Source organism: Pseudophryne corroboree, chromosome 5 (genome assembly GCF_028390025.1).
Source record: "Pseudophryne corroboree isolate aPseCor3 chromosome 5, aPseCor3.hap2, whole genome shotgun sequence".
Lineage (NCBI taxonomy): Eukaryota > Metazoa > Chordata > Amphibia > Anura > Myobatrachidae > Pseudophryne > Pseudophryne corroboree.
The window spans coordinates 836,932,705-836,951,857 of NC_086448.1; the positions used below are offsets into that span (position 1 = coordinate 836,932,705).

At 48.3% G+C, this 19,153-nt stretch overlaps 1 protein-coding gene across 1 annotated transcript in view; it reads right to left on the minus strand.

Annotated features, from left to right (window-relative positions):
• The window catches only part of MYO1G (myosin IG), a 508,951-nt gene that overhangs the window by 414,310 nt on the left and 75,488 nt on the right, over positions 1-19,153 (minus strand). The gene's annotated exons all lie outside the window — the stretch shown is intronic.

Here is a 19,153-nt window from a genome sequence, read left to right on the forward strand (position 1 = left end):
TTCCGTCAGTTCCACTTGGAGACGGAATGCAGTTCCACCTCCTCCAGCTCACCTAACCCGATGTGTACTCGGCGCCGCAGGGAGATGCCGGGCGCCCGGCTCCCTCTGCACAGCAGAAGCCGGAGGCAGGAGCTCACTACTAAGCTCCGGCTTCCGACTCTGTCAGTGTGCGCTATGGGAGAGACGTCATGACAAATTACAGGGGGCATTACTACTGGGAGGGCATTTTTACTGGGGGGCATTACTACAGGGGGGCTAAACTACTGGGGGCATTACTACAGGAGGACTAAACTGTATGGGGCAAACTACATGAGGGCTAAACTACAGGGAGGCTAAACTACTGGGGGCATAACTACAGGGGCTAAACTACAGGGGGCATTATCATTAAGGGCATTACTACTAGGGGCAGTACTAATGAGGGTATTGTAAAGGGGGCACTTTATAAGGGGCTCCACTCCTGGGGACATAAGGGCACTACTAGTGGGGACATTGCATAAGGGGCACCAATACTATGGGCTCTATACAAGGGGCACTACAACTGTGGGCATTGTATAAGGGGCGCTACTGCGGTGGGCATTATGTGTATTGGGGGTGCTACTACTGTGGGCATTATGTGTATTGGGGGTGCTACTACTGTGGGCATTATGTGTATTAGGGGTTCTACTACTGTGGGCATTATGTGTATTAGGGGTGCTACTACTGTAGGCATTATGTGTATTAGGGGTGCTACTGCTGTGGGCATTATGTGTATTAGGGGTGCTACTACTGTGGGCATTATGTGTATTAGGGGTGCTACTACTGTGGGCATTATGTGTATTAGGGGTGCTACTACTGTGGGCATTATGTGTATTAGGGGTGCAACTACTATGGGCTTTGTGTATAATGGACACTAAAGTGTGTCATAACATAAATAAGGGAGACTACTATGTGGTGTAATGTGAATAAGATTGTGCTACTGTGTGGCATTATTTTAATTGGGGATACTATTGTGTGACCACGCCTCTTTCTTTTTGAGACCACACCCCTTTTGGGGGGGGGGCGTGCCGTATTGCATGGGTGCTGGGGGGAGGGGGGGGGGTTTGTTCCACCTCCTCTCTAGGACCACTTTAAGCACTGGCCAGATATGCCCAAACAGTGCCAGATATGCCTCCAGCAGTGCAACTCACTGTTGTTGTTGTTGTTGCTGCTGCCTGGGGTTGGCACTGTCTGCTGCTGCTGCTGGTGTCAGGGAGAGGAGAGCGCATCTCGCTCCCCTCCTGCCCCTCTCAGTCCGGTCTCCTCAAGTCCTGCGGTGTCGTCGTCCTGTATATCATATCTGGCGCCGGTCCGCGAGCCAATCATAGCTTGCCGTCCGGCAGCGGTGGCTCCTGATTGGCTGCCGGTCCGCGAGCTCTGATTGGCTCACGAACCGGCGTTTGAGTAATATACGCCGCCGCCAGACTCAGGGGGAGAAACCGCTGGTCACCGGAGTGACTGACTAGGCAGGCAGGAGAGGGGCAGGAGAGAAGAGGCGCATGCTGCGCTCTCCTCTCTCCAACACGGTGTCTGCAAGGTAGCGGCCCGGCAGTACTGCGTATCAGCTGAGAATTTCTTACCGGTATGCAGTACTGCCCCGTACCGCCATACTTGCAGCACTGGGTATGATGCAGAGCAAGATGGGTTCATGTGCAGAGGAGCAGCAGTTTGCACAGGTAGATGAGTAGGAGCCATGCATGAAGGATAGCTGCACCTGTGCCTCTAGTGCTGCAGAGCGGTAACAAGATTTTATATTACTGTTCAAGATTCATGTCGGGGCAATGCAAAAAAAAACAAAACAATAACTGTATCTGGAACAAACCATGCTACACTGCTGGGGTGGCGCAAATACATTTGTTATGATTGCACACAGGGTAAATATTGGCTGCTTCTGCATGTAGCCCACACATGCTGGGCAGCTTTATTCTCACACTGCAATGTAGCCCTGAGCTAGGACACGCCCCTCCCACACCTAACTCTCTGCACATGTTACATCTGGCCCCCTGCAATACAGCATGGCGTTACCCAGGTGCTCAGTTACTGGCTACATGTAGCACACACATACTGGGCAGCTTTATTCTCACACTGCAATGTAGCTCTGAGCTAGGACACATCCCTCCCACACTTAACTCTCTGCACATGTTACATCTGCCCCCCCCCCCCCCCCCACCCTGCAGTGCTGAATGGTATTACCCAATTACTGTTTTGTTTTGCTTTGATCCAACTTTAGAATCCCTCCCATACTGGGGGTAAGGGGCACTTCTCGCAGTGCAGAGCCACTGCCACTCTGCTGCAGGATATAAATACTACACCAGCATGCAGCAGATACTGGAGGGCGTCTCTCTCCTATATTTTTAATGAGACAAAACATTGCACTGTCAAAAATATAATCATAAATCATTAATTAATTAGGACTGCGCCCCCCTGCGCTGTATGTGCGCCTCTGCACCCTATGCCGCCAGAGCAGCCTCCCTCCCACCCACAGACTGTTCTTCTCATTCTCCATTATATCAGCAACATCTGGGTCAGGTGAGCGGCTCCACACTGCGGAATGTGACATGTGAGAGGCAGACACGGGTACCTATGGAACACGTGCAGGGAAATAAACACAATTATCTGCCTACAACACATTTATCTGCAGCAGGATCATCTCTAAGCAGCATCGAGCTGTGTCTGAGAGTAATGTGATGATTCACCGGTTACACGTGTTTCCCAGCGACCAACGTTACTGTGTATTCTACCTAGTGATCAACCTATTCCAGGACCTCGCTGCAATTCATTCTCACCGGAGGTCAGTCTACTCCTGCACCATCGCAGAGGCGTAACTGTGGGAGGCAACGTAGCCATCTGCCGCCGGGCTCCTGCTCTGTAGGGGGGCACCTCTCCTCCCGCATTCAGCGACACCATTCAATTAAGTTGATTGACAGACGCCGCTGTCTCTTCTGTGAGGTGGGGTTGCAGCACAGTCCAAAATTCAGATAGTGGAGCCGCACCAACTGCCCCCCCAAACGCAGGGCTGTTTCTAGACAATTTGGCTCCCAGTGCGATATTTAAAAATGCGCCCCCCCATGATATAAAAAAATGCTCCCCCCCACCTAGATAAAAAAAAGACTTGCACGTGCACCCGGCAAGGGGGCGTGGCCTCATCTAAATGGGCATGGCCTCGTCTGAAAAGACTACCTGACAATCCAGTTTTTGACCCTGCTCCAACAGATCACGACCACCACGGGCAAAAAACAATATTCTACCATATTAAGCCCCACACAGTAATGCCCCCTGCACCATATTATGCCACACACCGCAACGCCCTTGATACATTAAATCCCCACACTACGGCAGGCAAAAGTCCCCATTTCACACATTACGGCAGATGTCCCCATTTTACACATTGAGAGAGAGAGAATACTTATAGAGGCGATTACCGCTCTTCGGCCCGCCTCACCAGTTGCTCCTCGCACCGGCCTTTCCCTCTACCTAACTTGGATCCCCCTCTGTACTCCGCTCGGGGGGGGGGGGAGTTTCGCGTCGTGACGGGGTTGCGTCGTGACGTATCGGTGCAAATGCGTCATTCCGTGAAACTCCGCCCCCCGAGCGGGTTACTCGGGGAGAAATAGGAGTGGGAAGCAGGGAGCTGCAGTTAGTGCCGCGGCGGGCGCCCAGTGCGGTTGCACTGCTCGCCTGCCCCAAGAAACGGCCCTGCCCAAACGCCACCAAACGTCGCCGGCCGGAACTCACTGGCATCTGGTGTCGCTCCCGTGTTTGAATTTTGGACTGTGCTGCAACTGTCACTGGTTCTGCAGCTGCTCCCAACCCATAATCACCCGCCTATATATTTTTCCTGGATAATAATACATTCCTGGATCTCTTCACAAGTTATTCCCCCTTCTCCCGAGGTCAGTCTATTCCTGCACTAAATCACACTCCATTCTCCCCTGGATCAGCCCACGGACCTATTCATGTGTTCTTCACAGAGATTAGAATTAGCCTGACTCTCATCACCCCTCGTTCTCTCCAGATATAAGCCTATCATCATTATCCCTAGAGACCAGACAATTCTCTCCCTAAAATCATCACACATCAGGGTCCTAGACCCCATTGTCAGGTCTGGAGGTTACATCTTACGGCATCCGTGTCCCTCCTGGTCACATCTGGCATTAATGAAGGTTGTGCTGGCACACCTGCATGTGTGGCTCTGTTGGTACCTGGGATGTTGTGTCTATGTTCCCTTCGTGATCAGGACCAGGAAGTGACAGCACAAGAGGGCAGAATGTCCTTACAGCACCTTAATGTTTTATCCATTCTCAGTTCGTTTGAGGTTATTTTGTTTTATCTCTGCACCATTGTACCCTCGCAGGCTCGCTCGCCCCAGGTTACTATTCCAAATAGTTGGTGACATGGACCCAGGGGCTTATGGGAAAGGTCCCCTCCACGAAGGGTAACTAGACACTACCGTACCTAGAACTGTGGAACATGGATACCTCCATCTTGATTGTGCTCACATGACTGACTTGTCCAACTGGGTTCTTGCAAACATGGTCACCTGCCCTGTTCAGCCTATTGGCAGTAAGAGTGCCCTATTTATACCCAGACCTGCACTAAGATCATTGTGAGTACTACTCTCTATTGAGATCAGTACCCTGGCTCCTGATAGGAGCCTACTTTTGACCCCGCCATCAGTTCCCACCAGCGCTATAGAGCATTCTGCATCTGATCCAGTCATCAGTCAGCTATTCAGCATGTCGACTGCCTGAGTAAGTAGACCTGTCTGCGAAGCGCGTTGTTACAGCAAAATTGATAATACTTTTTTATTTTATGCATTATTTTTAGTACATGTTCCTAACGTTTACGTGTATGTATATATATATATATATATATATATATGTATATATATATGTATATATATATATATATATATATATAAAATACTTTTTATGATTACATTTTATGCCATTTTATTTCTTTATTCTGTGATTTGTAAAGTAAAATGTAATCAATCATGTGTCCATCCTAAGAGTTAATATATCTCCAAGACACTGCAGTATTATTTATACATTTATATCAAAAACCACTTGGCATGATGATACCTGTATGGAATAGACATTTTCTTATTTACAAATAGCTCATTACTGAGTAAGGAGGATTATCCAACAAAGATATTATAAATTAAATTGCGGTTTCAAAATACCCTAGTTAGTCCCGAAGAAATGACTTATTACTCTCCTGATATCCACGTCTGTCCTGTAACCCGTTGTCTCATATACCTTACTTGTAGCAGCCGTCCACATGAGGAAATGCATTATCTAGGCCTCAAGCTTTGTTTACTTTCCTGCAAGTAGAGGTCCCAAACCGAATCAACAAAACCCCAGTGGTGTGACAGAGATCAGACTGCTCCTGGTTCCTGGCATCCTTCAGTCTCCCTGGATATCAGTCTAATCCTGGACCCCTCCACCTTTAATTGTACCCACAAGGGTAGCCTATTCCTGGTCCATTCACCTTCCATTCTCTCCCTGAGATCAGAGTGTACTGACGCACTTCACCTTAGAGATCAGAGTGTACTGACGCACTTCACCTTGGAGATCATACTGTACTGACGCACTTCACCTTGGAGATCATACTGTACTGATGCACTTCACCTCTGAGATCACAATGCTCCTGGGTTCATTCACGTTCTGTTCTCTCCCTGAGATCAGACTGCACTGACGCACTTCACCTTGGAGATCATACTGTACTGATGCACTTCATCTCTGAGATCACATTGCTCCTGGGTTCATTCACGTTCTGTTCTCTCCCTGAGATCAGACTGTACTGACGCACTTCACCTCGGAGATCAGAATGCTCCTGGGTTCATTCACGTTCTGTTCTCTCTGTTAGGCGCCGAGGGTCCGCTCGTCAGTGCGGCCGGCGCCTAGCAACGGGGACGCCACTGTCGGATCGTGTTCCCCATTGCTGGGTCTAAGTTTATATCATCACTGGTTTCCTGGCTGTGTAGCATGCAGCTGCACGGCATGTTGTAATTATCACTCATCTGTTTCCCTGGCCATGCAGCTTGTCAGCTGCATGGCATTTAATCCAATCAGCCTCCAAACAGCTGATTGGAAGACTCTCTGTTAAAAGCACTCCCAGGACTCCTCACAGACGCCGGTGATAGCTTCCTGTTTGCCTGATTCTGCTGCAGAGAGAGTTCCCAGTCCCGGTCTGTTCGTTTGTTCCTGTTCTCAGTTATCCAGTACTCGGAAGTTACCATCTGTTCCTGGAGTCTGATCGAGCACCTTTAACATCTGGTGGTGTTCGTGAGTCGCGGCGCAGCCGTGTGTTGCGGCTTGTCCGCTACTACTTATTATTGTGTTTATTTTGAGTTCTGGTGCTTTGCGGAGGATTCCGCTTCCACAAGATCCACTCTGGTGTCCAGCGGTGCCGGATAGGAGTGTCGGATCCGTGGATCCTTGGTTGTCCTTTTCCCTGGCGGCTAGTCCGCACATACCTTTTGATTTAGTTAAGTTAGCTTGTAACCCCTGGCTTGGTTGCTTAGTCAGAGGGCCCCTTGTTATCTCCCTGTCTCGGACTTCCCCTTGTCTCCCATTAAGACCTGCGGGGGCATCGGGGTTGGGCAGACATAATCCGCCCTTCGAACGCGGCTGCCATGGGCTCAAGCAACCATAGTCTCGCAGGGGATTTCTGATAACACGGGCGAGACAACGGAGTTAGGGCACCAGGGGTTACTAGGCTCTCCAGCTCCCACAACCTGTATTTCATTCCTGTACTCAGATCTCTGCCATAAGATCTTCTCCAGTCTGGAGTACAGGAATCGTAACATTATCACCGGCCAGACAAAAGAAAAAATTTCTACAGGAGTTAATTTTTTCACTTATCCAGTAGGGAGAATTTTGTCGGCCTCATGAATCCCACCGGTGTTGGGCCAAATCCTGGCCAGTTTTTGGTTAGTCAGATTCAGGAACTTACCCAGATGGTTCAGGATCTGTCCCTCCGGGTGAGCTCACAGGAAGATCTGCTACGGACTTCCCCGAGGGTCATCCCTGAACCAAAAATGCATCTGCCTGACCGTTTTTCTGGGGATAGAAAACAGTTTTTTAATTTTAAAGAGTCTTGTAAACTGTATTTTCGTTTAAGACCAGTTTCCTCAGGTACGGAGGCTCAGCGGGTTGGAATTATAATTTCTCTGCTTCAGGGGGATCCTCAGACCTGGGCTTTTGGTTTAAAGACAGACGATTCGGCCTTATCGTCTGTAGACGCTTTTTTGAAATCTTTAGGGCTATTGTATGACGACCCTGATAGAGAGGCATCCGCAGAAAGTCAGTTGCGTGCTCTAAGACAGGGTAGGAATCCTGCAGAGAATTATTGTACGGAGTTTCGCCGTTGGTCGAACGACTGTGGCTGGAATGATCCTGCCCTGCACAGTCAGTTTCGCCTCGGCTTATCTGAATCTATAAAAGACAGCCTCCTTCAGTATCCCGCTCCTGAGAACCTTGATAAACTCATGGAGCTCTCTATTAAAATAGATCGTCGGCTCAGAGAGCGGAGGACTGAGAAAGGGGCATCTGTAGTTTCTTTTCCCTGTGTTTCTTCCGTTCCGATAGACATGGAGGAGCCTATGCAGATTGGTCTCTCCAAATTGTCTCCGGAAGAAAGAACCAGGAGGCAAAATTCTGGTCTGTGTTTGTACTGCGGAGGTAAGGGACATTTTGCCCGTAGTTGCCCAAACAAGTCGGGAAACTTCCTGACCAAGTGAATAGTGAGGGGGTTCACTTTGGTCTACAGCTCATCTCCTCAAATAATTCACTATTGGTTCCTGCTAAAGTTTCTTATGACAGCCTCTGTTCCTCGGTCTCTGCTTTTGTGGACAGTGGAGCTGCAGGAAACTTTATGGACTTAACATGGGCCAAGGCCTTAGGTATTCCTCAGTTAACCTTAAGTAGGTGTATCACCATGCATGGTTTAGACGGGAGTCCCTTATCCAATGGGGTTATTTCTCTATGTACACCTCCTGTTTTGCTCTCGGTGGGAGCTCTACATTCTGAAAAGATTGAGTTTTTTCTTACCCATTGTCCAGCAGTTCCTGTGGTTCTGGGTCACCCTTGGCTGGCCTTTCATAATCCCATCATTGATTGGCAGTCTGGGGAGATTCTACAATGGAGTACCATCTGTGATAAAGAATGTATTACACTTCCTATCCGAGTAGCTGCTGCCAGGCCCGCACATATTCCTGGAGAGTACCAAGATTTTTTGGATGTGTTTTCCAAGGGCAATGCGGATATTTTGCCTCCCCATAGGCCTTATGATTGTACCATTGAGTTAATTCCTGGTGCCACGTTGCCTAAAGGAAGGTTATATGCATTGTCTGGTCCTGAAACTGTGGCCATGAATGAGTATGTGAAAGAAAGTCTTGAGAAAGGGTTTATCAGGCCATCTAAATCCCCTTTAAGTGCAGGTTTTTTCTTCGTAGAGAAGAAGGATGGTTCCCTCAGACCCTGCATTGACTTTCGAGCCCTGAATAAAATCTCAGTAAAGAATACTTACCCTCTGCCTCTGATCTCTGTCCTCTTTGATCAGCTACGTTCGGCTGTTATTTTTTCCAAGATTGACCTGAGAGGAGCATATAATCTCATTAGAATCAGATCGGGGGATGAGTGGAAAACGGCATTCAGTACTCAATCAGGTCACTATGAGTATCTGGTCATGCCTTTCGGCCTATCTAACGCTCCGGCAGTCTTTCAGGATCTCATTAATGATGTGCTCCGTGAGTTTCTGGGAAGATTCGTTGTGGTCTATTTAGACGACATTTTGATTTTTTCTGACTCTATAGAACAACATGTTACCCAGGTGCGTCAGGTACTTAAGAAATTACGTGAAAATCACTTGTATGCCAAACCGGAGAAGTGTGAATTTCACGTCACGGAGGTATCCTTTTTAGGGTACATTATTTCCCCTCGGGGATTCCGAATGGAACCTAAGAAGCTCCAAGCCATCCTGAGTTGGGCGCAACCCACCAACTTAAAAGCAATTCAGCGCTTTTTAGGGTTTGCGAACTACTACAGAAGGTTTATTCACTCTTTCTCTGACATAGTTGCTCCCATTGTGGCACTCACTAAGAAGGGAGCAGATCCTACCAATTGGTCATGTGAAGCTAAAGTATCTTTTCAGGCCTTGAAACAAGCCTTTGTCTCAGCCCCTGTCCTTAGACATCCCAACCCAGAATTGCCTTTCATCGTTGAGGTAGATGCCTCGGAGGTTGGTGTAGGGGCTATCCTTTCTCAGAAGGATCCAGATTCCCTTGAGTTACATCCTTGTGCCTTTATGTCCAGGAAATTCTCATCTGCTGAATCCAACTACGATGTTGGTAATCGGGAGTTGCTGGCTATTAAATGGGCTTTTGAGGAGTGGAGACATTGGCTTGAAGGAGCGACCCATACCATTTCTGTTTTGACAGATCACAAAAATCTTCAATACATTGAATCAGCTAAGCGACTGAATGCCCGACAGGCTCGTTGGGCTTTATTTTTCACTCGTTTCAAATTCATTATCACCTTCAGACCTGGTTCCAAGAATACCAAGGCAGATGCCCTCTCACGCAGTTTTCTTCCAGCTCAAGACAACAGTCCTGTTACTCTCATACTTCCGCCTTCAGTCATTCAGGCAGGTCTCACACAGGATGTTTTTTCTCAATTGAAGCTGCTTCAACATCAAGCTCCGGGAAATACTCCTGCTGGTCGTCTTTTTGTTCCTGAGTTTTTGAGAGCAACTGTTTTGGAGGAATTTCATGATAGCAAAGTTGCAGGGCATCTGGGAGTCGCTAAAACTTTTGAATTGGTATCCCGCGCAGTGTGGTGGCCTGGTCTTTCTAAAGACATTAAAGAGTTTGTTTTTTCGTGTCAGGTCTGTGCACAGCATAAAGTTCCCCGTTCTTTGCCTATTGGTCAACTTATGCCATTGAATGTTCCTCTTAGACCATGGTCGCATATCTCCATGGATTTTGTGGTGGATCTCCCTCTGTCAGCTGGATGCACAGTCATATGGGTGGTAGTGGACCGTTTTAGTAAGATGGCTCATTTTATTGGTCTTCCCCGATTGCCATCTGCCCAGGGATTGGCAGTCTTGTTCCTCCGTCATGTTTTCAGACTCCATGGGTTACCCACTGATATTGTTTCTGACAGGGGTCCACAATTCATTGCACAGTTTTGGAAGTCTTTTTGTGCTTCGTTAAAAATGAAATTATCATTAACCTCCGGTTATCATCCACAATCAAATGGACAGACTGAGCGAGTGAACCAATCCTTAAAACAATATTTGCGTTTGTACTCGGCCAAACTCCAAAATGACTGGTCTGAGTTTCTTCCATTGGCAGAGTTTGCTTATAATAATGCCTGTCATTCCTCTACCAATGTGTCTCCATTTTTTGCAGTTTTTGGTTTCCACCCCAGAGCTAATTCATTTTTCCAACATTCCTCTGTCTCCTCTCTGGCCCTGACCTCTCATCTTAAACTTATTTGGAAAAAAGTGCACATAGCTCTCAGAAAAGCAGCTTTCAAGGAAAAAGATTTTTCGGACAGGTTCCGGCGGCCGTGCACTTTTAGAGTAGGAGACAGGGTGTGGCTGTCGACTCGCAATATCAAACTTCGACAAACCTCAGCCAGATTGGGTCCTAGATTTATTGGACCATTTCTCATTATCAAAAAAGTCAATCCAGTTGCTTTCCGGTTACAGCTACCAAAAACGTTACGAATCGGAAATACCTTCCATTGCTCTTTGCTCAAACCATATGTTTCATCTAGCAGATTTCCTCGTAAAAAACCTCAGGGGAGATCACCAGTTAATGTACAGGGTCAGCAGGAGTTCGTGGTTGAGAAGGTTCTCGATTCCAAGCTGTCCCGGGGTCGGCTTTATTTTTTGGTGCATTGGAGAGGTTATGGTCCTGAGGAAAGGTCGTGGGTCCTAGATGAGGACCTTCATGCCCCAAGGCTCAAAAGGGCATTTTTTCAAGAATTTCCTCAGAAACCCGGATTTAGGGGTTCCTTGACCCCTCCTCAAGGGGGGGGTACTGTTAGGCGCCGAGGGTCCGCTCGTCAGTGCGGCCGGCGCCTAGCAACGGGGACGCCACTGTCGGATCGTGTTCCCCGTTGCTGGGTCTAAGTTTATATCATCACTGGTTTCCTGGCTGTGTAGCATGCAGCTGCACGGCATGTTGTAATTATCACTCATCTGTTTCCCTGGCCATGCAGCTTGTCAGCTGCATGGCATTTAATCCAATCAGCCTCCAAACAGCTGATTGGAAGACTCTCTGTTAAAAGCACTCCCAGGACTCCTCACAGACGCCGGTGATAGCTTCCTGTTTGCCTGATTCTGCTGCAGAGAGAGTTCCCAGTCCCGGTCTGTTCGTTTGTTCCTGTTCTCAGTTATCCAGTACTCGGAAGTTACCATCTGTTCCTGGAGTCTGATCGAGCACCTTTAACATCTGGTGGTGTTCGTGAGTCGCGGCGCAGCCGTGTGTTGCGGCTTGTCCGCTACTACTTATTATTGTGTTTATTTTGAGTTCTGGTGCTTTGCGGAGGATTCCGCTTCCACAAGATCCACTCTGGTGTCCAGCGGTGCCGGATAGGAGTGTCGGATCCGTGGATCCTTGGTTGTCCTTTTCCCTGGCGGCTAGTCCGCACATACCTTTTGATTTAGTTAAGTTAGCTTGTAACCTCTGGCTTGGTTGCTTAGTCAGAGGGCCCCTTGTTATCTCCCTGTCTCGGACTTCCCCTTGTCTCCCATTAAGACCTGCGGGGGCATCGGGGTTGGGCAGACATAATCCGCCCTTCGAACGCGGCTGCCATGGGCTCAAGCAACCATAGTCTCGCAGGGGATTTCTGATAACACGGGCGAGACAACGGAGTTAGGGCACCAGGGGTTACTAGGCTCTCCAGCTCCCACAACCTGTATTTCATTCCTGTACTCAGATCTCTGCCATAAGATCTTCTCCAGTCTGGAGTACAGGAATCGTAACACTCTCCCTGTGATCAGACTGTACTGACGCACTTCACCTTGGAGATCAGAATGCTCCTGGGTTCATTCACGTTCTGTTCTCTCCCTGAGATCAGACTGAACTGACGCACTTCACCTTGGAGATCAGAATGGTCCTGGGTTCATTCACGTTCTGTTCTCTCCCTGAGATCAGACTGTACTGACGCACTTCACCTCTGAGATTAGAATGCTCAGAGTTCATTCACCTTCTATTCTCTCCCTGAGATCAGACTGTACTGACGCACTTCACCTCTGAGATCACAATGCTCCTGGGTTCATTCACGTTCTGTTCTCTCCCTGTGATCAGACTGTACTGACGCACTTCACCTTGGAGATCAGAATGCTCCTGGGTTCATTCACGTTCTGTTCTCTCCCTGAGATCAGACTGAACTGACGCACTTCACCTTGGAGATCAGAATGGTCCTGGGTTCATTCACGTTCTGTTCTCTCCCTGAGATCAGACTGTACTGACGCACTTCACCTCTGAGATTAGAATGCTCAGAGTTCATTCACCTTCTATTCTCTCCCTGAGATCAGACTGTACTGACGCACTTCACCTCTGAGATCACAATGCTCCTGGGTTCATTCACGTTCTGTTCTCTCCCTGAGATCAGACTGTACTGACGCACTTCACCTTGGAGATCAGAATGGTCCTGGGTTCATTCACGTTCTGTTCTCTCCCTGAGATCAGACTGTACTGATGCACTTCACCTTGGAGATCAGAATGCTCCTGGGTTCATTCACGTTCTGTTCTCTCCCTGAGATCAGACTGTACTGACGCACTTCACCTTGGAGATCAGAATGCTCCTGGGTTCATTCACGTTCTGTTCTCTACCTGAGATCAGACTGTACTGACGCACTTCACCTTGGAGATCAGAATGCTCCTGGTCCCCCACTCCTACCTATATGACTCCTGAGATCAGTCTATTTCCAGTCTACAGTACTTCTCCTATCACTCTCCCAGACACAGACAATTTCCGGATCCTTTACTCTTCATTCTCCCACAGATAAGTCTATTTCCTGATCTCATACTTTAGTCTTTCACCCTTCTTCCTCACCCAAGATCCAAATATTAATTTATCCTTTTATCCTTTATTTCCCCAAGATCAACAGGTTTTAAGTCCCTGTCAGCTTTCATTCTCAATAGAGAAGAAACAATTTCTGTACTATTCTCTTTACATCTTTCTATGGAGACCAGATAACTCCTGAACCCCTTCACCCTTCATTATCTCCCTGAGACTAGACTGTTCCTAACCCTCTTAACCTTTCATGTACTCGCTGAGATCAGACTGTTCTGATGCACTTTGCCTCTAAGATCAGAAAGACTGACACATTTCACCTTTGAGATCAGAATGCTCCTGGGTTCATTCACCTTCTATTCTCTCTCTGAGATCAGACTGTACTGACGCACTTCACCTCAGAGATCAGAATGCTCCTGGGTTCATCCACCTTCTATTCTCTCCCTGAGAACAGACTGTACTGACGCACTTCACCTCAGATATCAGAATGCTCCTGGGTTCATCCACCTTCTATTCTCTCCCTGAGAACAGATTGTACTGACGCACTTCACCTCAGAGATCAGAATGCTTCTGGGTTCATTCACCTTCTATTCTCTCCCTGAGATCAGACTGTACTGACGCACTTCACCTCAGAGATCAGAATGCTCCTGGGTTCATCCACCTTCTTTTCTCTCCCTGAGATCAGACTGTACTGATGCACTTCACCTCTGAGATCAGAATGCTGCTGGGTTCATTCACCTTCTATTCTCTCTCTGTGATCAGACTGTACTGACGCACTTCACCTCTGAGATCAGAATGCTCCTGGGTTCATCCACCTTCTATTCTCTCCCTGAGAACAGACTGTACTGATGCACTTCACCTCTGACATCAGAATGCTTCTGGGTTCATTCACCTTCTATTCTCTCCCTGAGATCAGACTGTACTGACACACTTCACCTCAGAGATCAGAATGCTCCTGGGTTCATCCACCTTCTATTCTCTCCCTGAGAACAGACTGTACTGACGCACTTCACCTCAGAGATCAGAATGCTCCTGGGTTCATCCACCTTCTATTCTCTCCCTGAGAACAGATTGTACTGACGCACTTCACCTCAGAGATCAGAATGCTTCTGGGTTCATTCACCTTCTATTCTCTCCCTGAGATCAGACTGTACTGACGCACTTCACCTCAGAGATCAGAATGCTCCTGGGTTCATCCACCTTCTTTTCTCTCCCTGAGATCAGACTGTACTGATGCACTTCACCTCTGAGATCAGAATGCTGCTGGGTACATTCACCTTCTATTCTCTCTCTGTGATCAGACTGTACTGACGCACTTCACCTCTGAGATCAGAATGCTCCTGGGTTCATCCACCTTCTATTCTCTCCCTGAGAACAGACTGTACTGATGCACTTCACCTCTGACATCAGAATGCTTCTGGGTTCATTCACCTTCTATTCTCTCCCTGAGATCAGACTGTACTGACGTACTTCACCTCTGAGATCAGAATGCTCCTGGGTTCATCCACCTTCTATTCTCTCCCTGAGAACAGACTGTACTGACGCACTTCACCTCTGACATCAGAATGCTCCTGGGTTCATTCACCTTCTATTCTCTCCCTGAGATCAGACTGTACTGACGCACTTTGCCTCTAAGATCAGAAAGACTGACACAATTCACCTTTGAGATCAGAATGCTCCTGGGTTCATTCACCTTCTATTCTCTCTCTGAGATCAGACTGTACTGACGCACTTCACCTCAGAGATCAGAATGCTCCTGGGTTCATCCACCTTCTATTCTCTCTCTGAGATCAGACTGTACTGACGCACTTCACCTCAGAGATCAGAATGCTCCTGGGTTCATCCACCTTCTATTCTCTCCCTGAGAACATACTGTACTGACGCACTTCACCTCTGAAATTAGAATGCTACTGGGTTCATTCACCTTCTATTCTCTCCCTGAGATCAGACTGTACTGACGCACTTCACCTCAGAGATCAGAATGCTCCTGGGTTCATCCACCTTCTTTTCTCTCCCTGAGATCAGACTGTACTGATGCACTTCACCTCTGAGATCAGAATGCTGCTGGGTACATTCACCTTCTATTCTCTCTCTGTGATCAGACTGTACTGACGCACTTCACCTCTGAGATCAGAATGCTCCTGGGTTCATCCACCTTCTATTCTCTCCCTGAGAACAGACTGTACTGATGCACTTCACCTCTGACATCAGAATGCTTCTGGGTTCATTCACCTTCTATTCTCTCCCTGAGATCAGACTGTACTGACGTACTTCACCTCTGAGATCAGAATGCTCCTGGGTTCATCCACCTTCTATTCTCTCCCTGAGAACAGACTGTACTGACGCACTTCACCTCTGACATCAGAATGCTCCTGGGTTCATTCACCTTCTATTCTCTCCCTGAGATCAGACTGTACTGACGCACTTTGCCTCTAAGATCAGAAAGACTGACACAATTCACCTTTGAGATCAGAATGCTCCTGGGTTCATTCACCTTCTATTCTCTCTCTGAGATCAGACTGTACTGACGCACTTCACCTCAGAGATCAGAATGCTCCTGGGTTCATCCACCTTCTATTCTCTCTCTGAGATCAGACTGTACTGACGCACTTCACCTCAGAGATCAGAATGCTCCTGGGTTCATCCACCTTCTATTCTCTCCCTGAGAACATACTGTACTGACGCACTTCACCTCTGAAATTAGAATGCTACTGGGTTCATTCACCTTCTATTCTCTCCCTGAGATCAGACTGATCTGACGCACTTCACCTCTTAGATCAGAATGCTCCTGGTTTTATTCATTTTCCAGTCTCCCCTGAGGTCAGTCTATTCCTGGTCACTTCTCCTACCATTCTCTCCCCTGAGATTACTTTTTTCAAAGTCCCCGTCTCCTATCACTCTTCCGGCAGTAGAGACAATTTTTTGATCCTTCACTCTTCATTTTCCCACAGATCAGCCTATTTCCTGCACTCCTTCACCTTTCATTCACAATCAAGACCAACTTATCCTTAGTCTGTTTCACCCTTCCTCCTCACCCAAGATTCGACTATTTCTTTATCCCTTTATTTTACGCTGGTTTGTAATACCGTTCACCTTCCCAATGAACAGCAAGCTATTTCACATTTATCCCATGAGCCTGGGACCCTTCACCTTTCATTCTATCCCTGAGGCCCCTGTATATCTGTCGCCCATTATTCTGCCAGCCCATGAGAGTTACAGACGGGGGGGCACTGGTCGGTATCAGTGAAGATGGTAAAGCAGTGATGGGCTATATCCATAGTCTGACAGAACATGTCTCAAGTTGTATTTATACTTGGTGTGCGCCTGTCTACAAGCTCCTGCTCTCTGTTATCAGTCACTTCAGAATCAGGGCCATCTCCTGTTGTGTACAGCAGAATAATGAAGAGGTGCATTCAGTTATACACTGGAAACAGTTTCCATTATCTGTAGAGTGAGCTGCACATGTTCCGTAACACGCCTACGCACATGGACAGCGGCGGCTTGTGAGGACGGATTGCTTTGTCCGTCAATTATAGTGTGTGGACGGACATAGGGGGTCATTCTGACCTGTTCGCACGCTGCTGTTTTTCGCAGCGGTGCAAACGGGTCGGTTCTGCGCATATGCGGCGGCTGTAATGCGCAGGCGCGTCGTTGCCCAGTGATGCCCGTCGTTGGGCAACGTCAAGAAGAACGAAAGAAGAACAAAAAGAAGATTGACAGCAGGAAGGCGTTCCGGGGTGTCAACTGACCGTTTCCTCGGAGTGGTGCGGTGAATGCAGGCGTGTCCAGGCGTTTGCAGGGCGGGTGTCTGACGTCAATTCCGGGACCGGACAGGCTGAAGACATCGCAGCAGGTCAGTAACTCCAGAGCTACTCAGAAACTGCACTAAATGTTTTTGCATAGCTCGGCTGCACAAGCGTCCACAGCCCTGCTATGCAAAAAACCCTCCCCCATAAGCGGCGGCTAGTTGATCGCACGGGCAGTAAAAAGTTGCCACGTGCGATCAACTCGGAATGACCCCCATGGGCCGCCTGTTGCAGAGAGATGTTTTGCGCCCGCCATGGAGTGTGGTGTAAGTGCCAATAGCATAAGAAGGGCTGCTGCAGCAAGATGGCGACGCAACCGCAGGGGCTTCCGGGTTAGAATGAGGCCCATTGTCCCCAGTTGCTTCACACCTGAACATCTCCTGAGACACTTGCTTTTATGAGGGAGATGTACTAAGCAGTGAGAAGTGTGGAGAAATGAGCCAGTGGAGAAGTTGCCCATAGCAACCAAACAGCATTGAAGTAACGTTTATTATTTGCATACTATAAAATTATACAGAGCAGCTGATTGGTTGCCATGGGCAACTTCTCCACTCTTTTCTCTGCTTAGTACACACAGCTGCGGAGGTGAGACGGACATATCTGAGGTGGCTGGGACTGAGCAGAGATATAAACAGGTCATGCCTAGAGCTGGCCCGCCAGGGTACACAGAGGGTTAACAGTACGAACCCCAGGAGGTGAGAGCTCGGTTCTCTTCCAGAGCAGAAAAGGAACTGGTGTGGAGGAGAATCGCCTGCTCACGCCTGTAACCATGGTAACCTACAGGCACAGCGAGTTAGAGGAACATGTGACTGGCATCCACCTGTCAGCACAAGCGGACCCCTCGCTGCTCGCACTGCCAGCGGGGAAGTGAGAGGATAGGGACGGTGCTGACGCACTCTGGGGACGCCGCGTGGCAGAGCCTTGCCCAGGACTGGCGCGTCTGACAGATGGGTCCCCAGAACTGCCAGCAATCACTGAGGCAGTTTATGAGTTTATCAGCACTGCGGAGGCCTGCCTGCTTCAGCGCGCCAACGTCTGCAGGTGATTGGCCGGGCCGAGCCCATTGCGCAGAGTGTGATATAATTCTCCCATGGAAACAAATGGAAATAAAAAACACATTTCACAACCTGTCTAAAAAAAGTTATACGTTTGATTGATATTTCCATGGAGATCAGACTCTGCAGAGGAACCAAAAGCCCCAGAATGCCCATCATTATCTAACATTATCACCAGGAAAACACCTGTCTGAACCTACGTATATGAATTAGCTGGAAAAGTGACATAGGCCCTCATTCCGAGTTGTTCGCTCGGTATTTTTCATCGCATCGCAGTGAAAATCCGCTTAGTACGCATGCGCAAAGTTCGCACTGCGACTGCGCCAAGTAACTTTACTATGAAGAAAGTATTTTTACTCACGGCTTTTTCTTCGCTCCGGCGATCGTAATGTGATTGACAGGAAATGGGTGTTACTGGGCGGAAACACGGCGTTTCAGGGGCGTGTGGCTGAAAACGCTACCGTTTCCGGAAAAAACGCAGGAGTGGCCGGAGAAACGGTGGGAGTGCCTGGGCGAACGCTGGGTGTGTTTGTGACGTCAACCAGGAACGACAAGCACTGAACTGATCGCAGATGCCGAGTAAGTCTGAAGCTACTCTGAAACTGCTAAGTAGTTAGTAATCGCAATATTGCGCATACATCGGTCGCAATTTTAAGAAGCTAAGATTCACTCCCAGTAGGCGGCGGCTTAGCGTGTGTAACTCTGCTAAATTCGCCTTGCGACCGATCAACTCGGAATGAGGGCCATAGTTATTTGCCGCACGTATATTTACACAGTGGGTCTGATTCGCAGTCACGTGTAAAGCGAATGCAATTCGCCCGCAGCAAGTGCAATATGAACGCAACGCTAATGCTACTATGTATGTATTCCGAGTGGTAGGCATCTGTGCGGCCGCCTGCCCCAGTCCCTCTTCCGCGAGAGTAGCCGCCATCAGCACTTGCCCCTACCCCATGCTATGTGCAGCAGATGCCCAGTATTAGTAGTAACTCTGGCTACACGTCCACAATACACCCATAAGACGTGCGTGCGCCCAGCTGCCACCTAGTACCACCTATTCAGCCCTTCAGAGAAATGACTGAGACACGTACGATTCTGGATCGCTAGTAAGCTCTTACAGATGTTTAGGCAACCTCGCTGCACGTGCGCAGTATGCAAAAAATCGCCACAAATGTCCCTTTTCTACCTTGCGTGCAAGTCTAAATCAGGCCCTGTGTAAAGTACGTTACAGATGATAATTTTT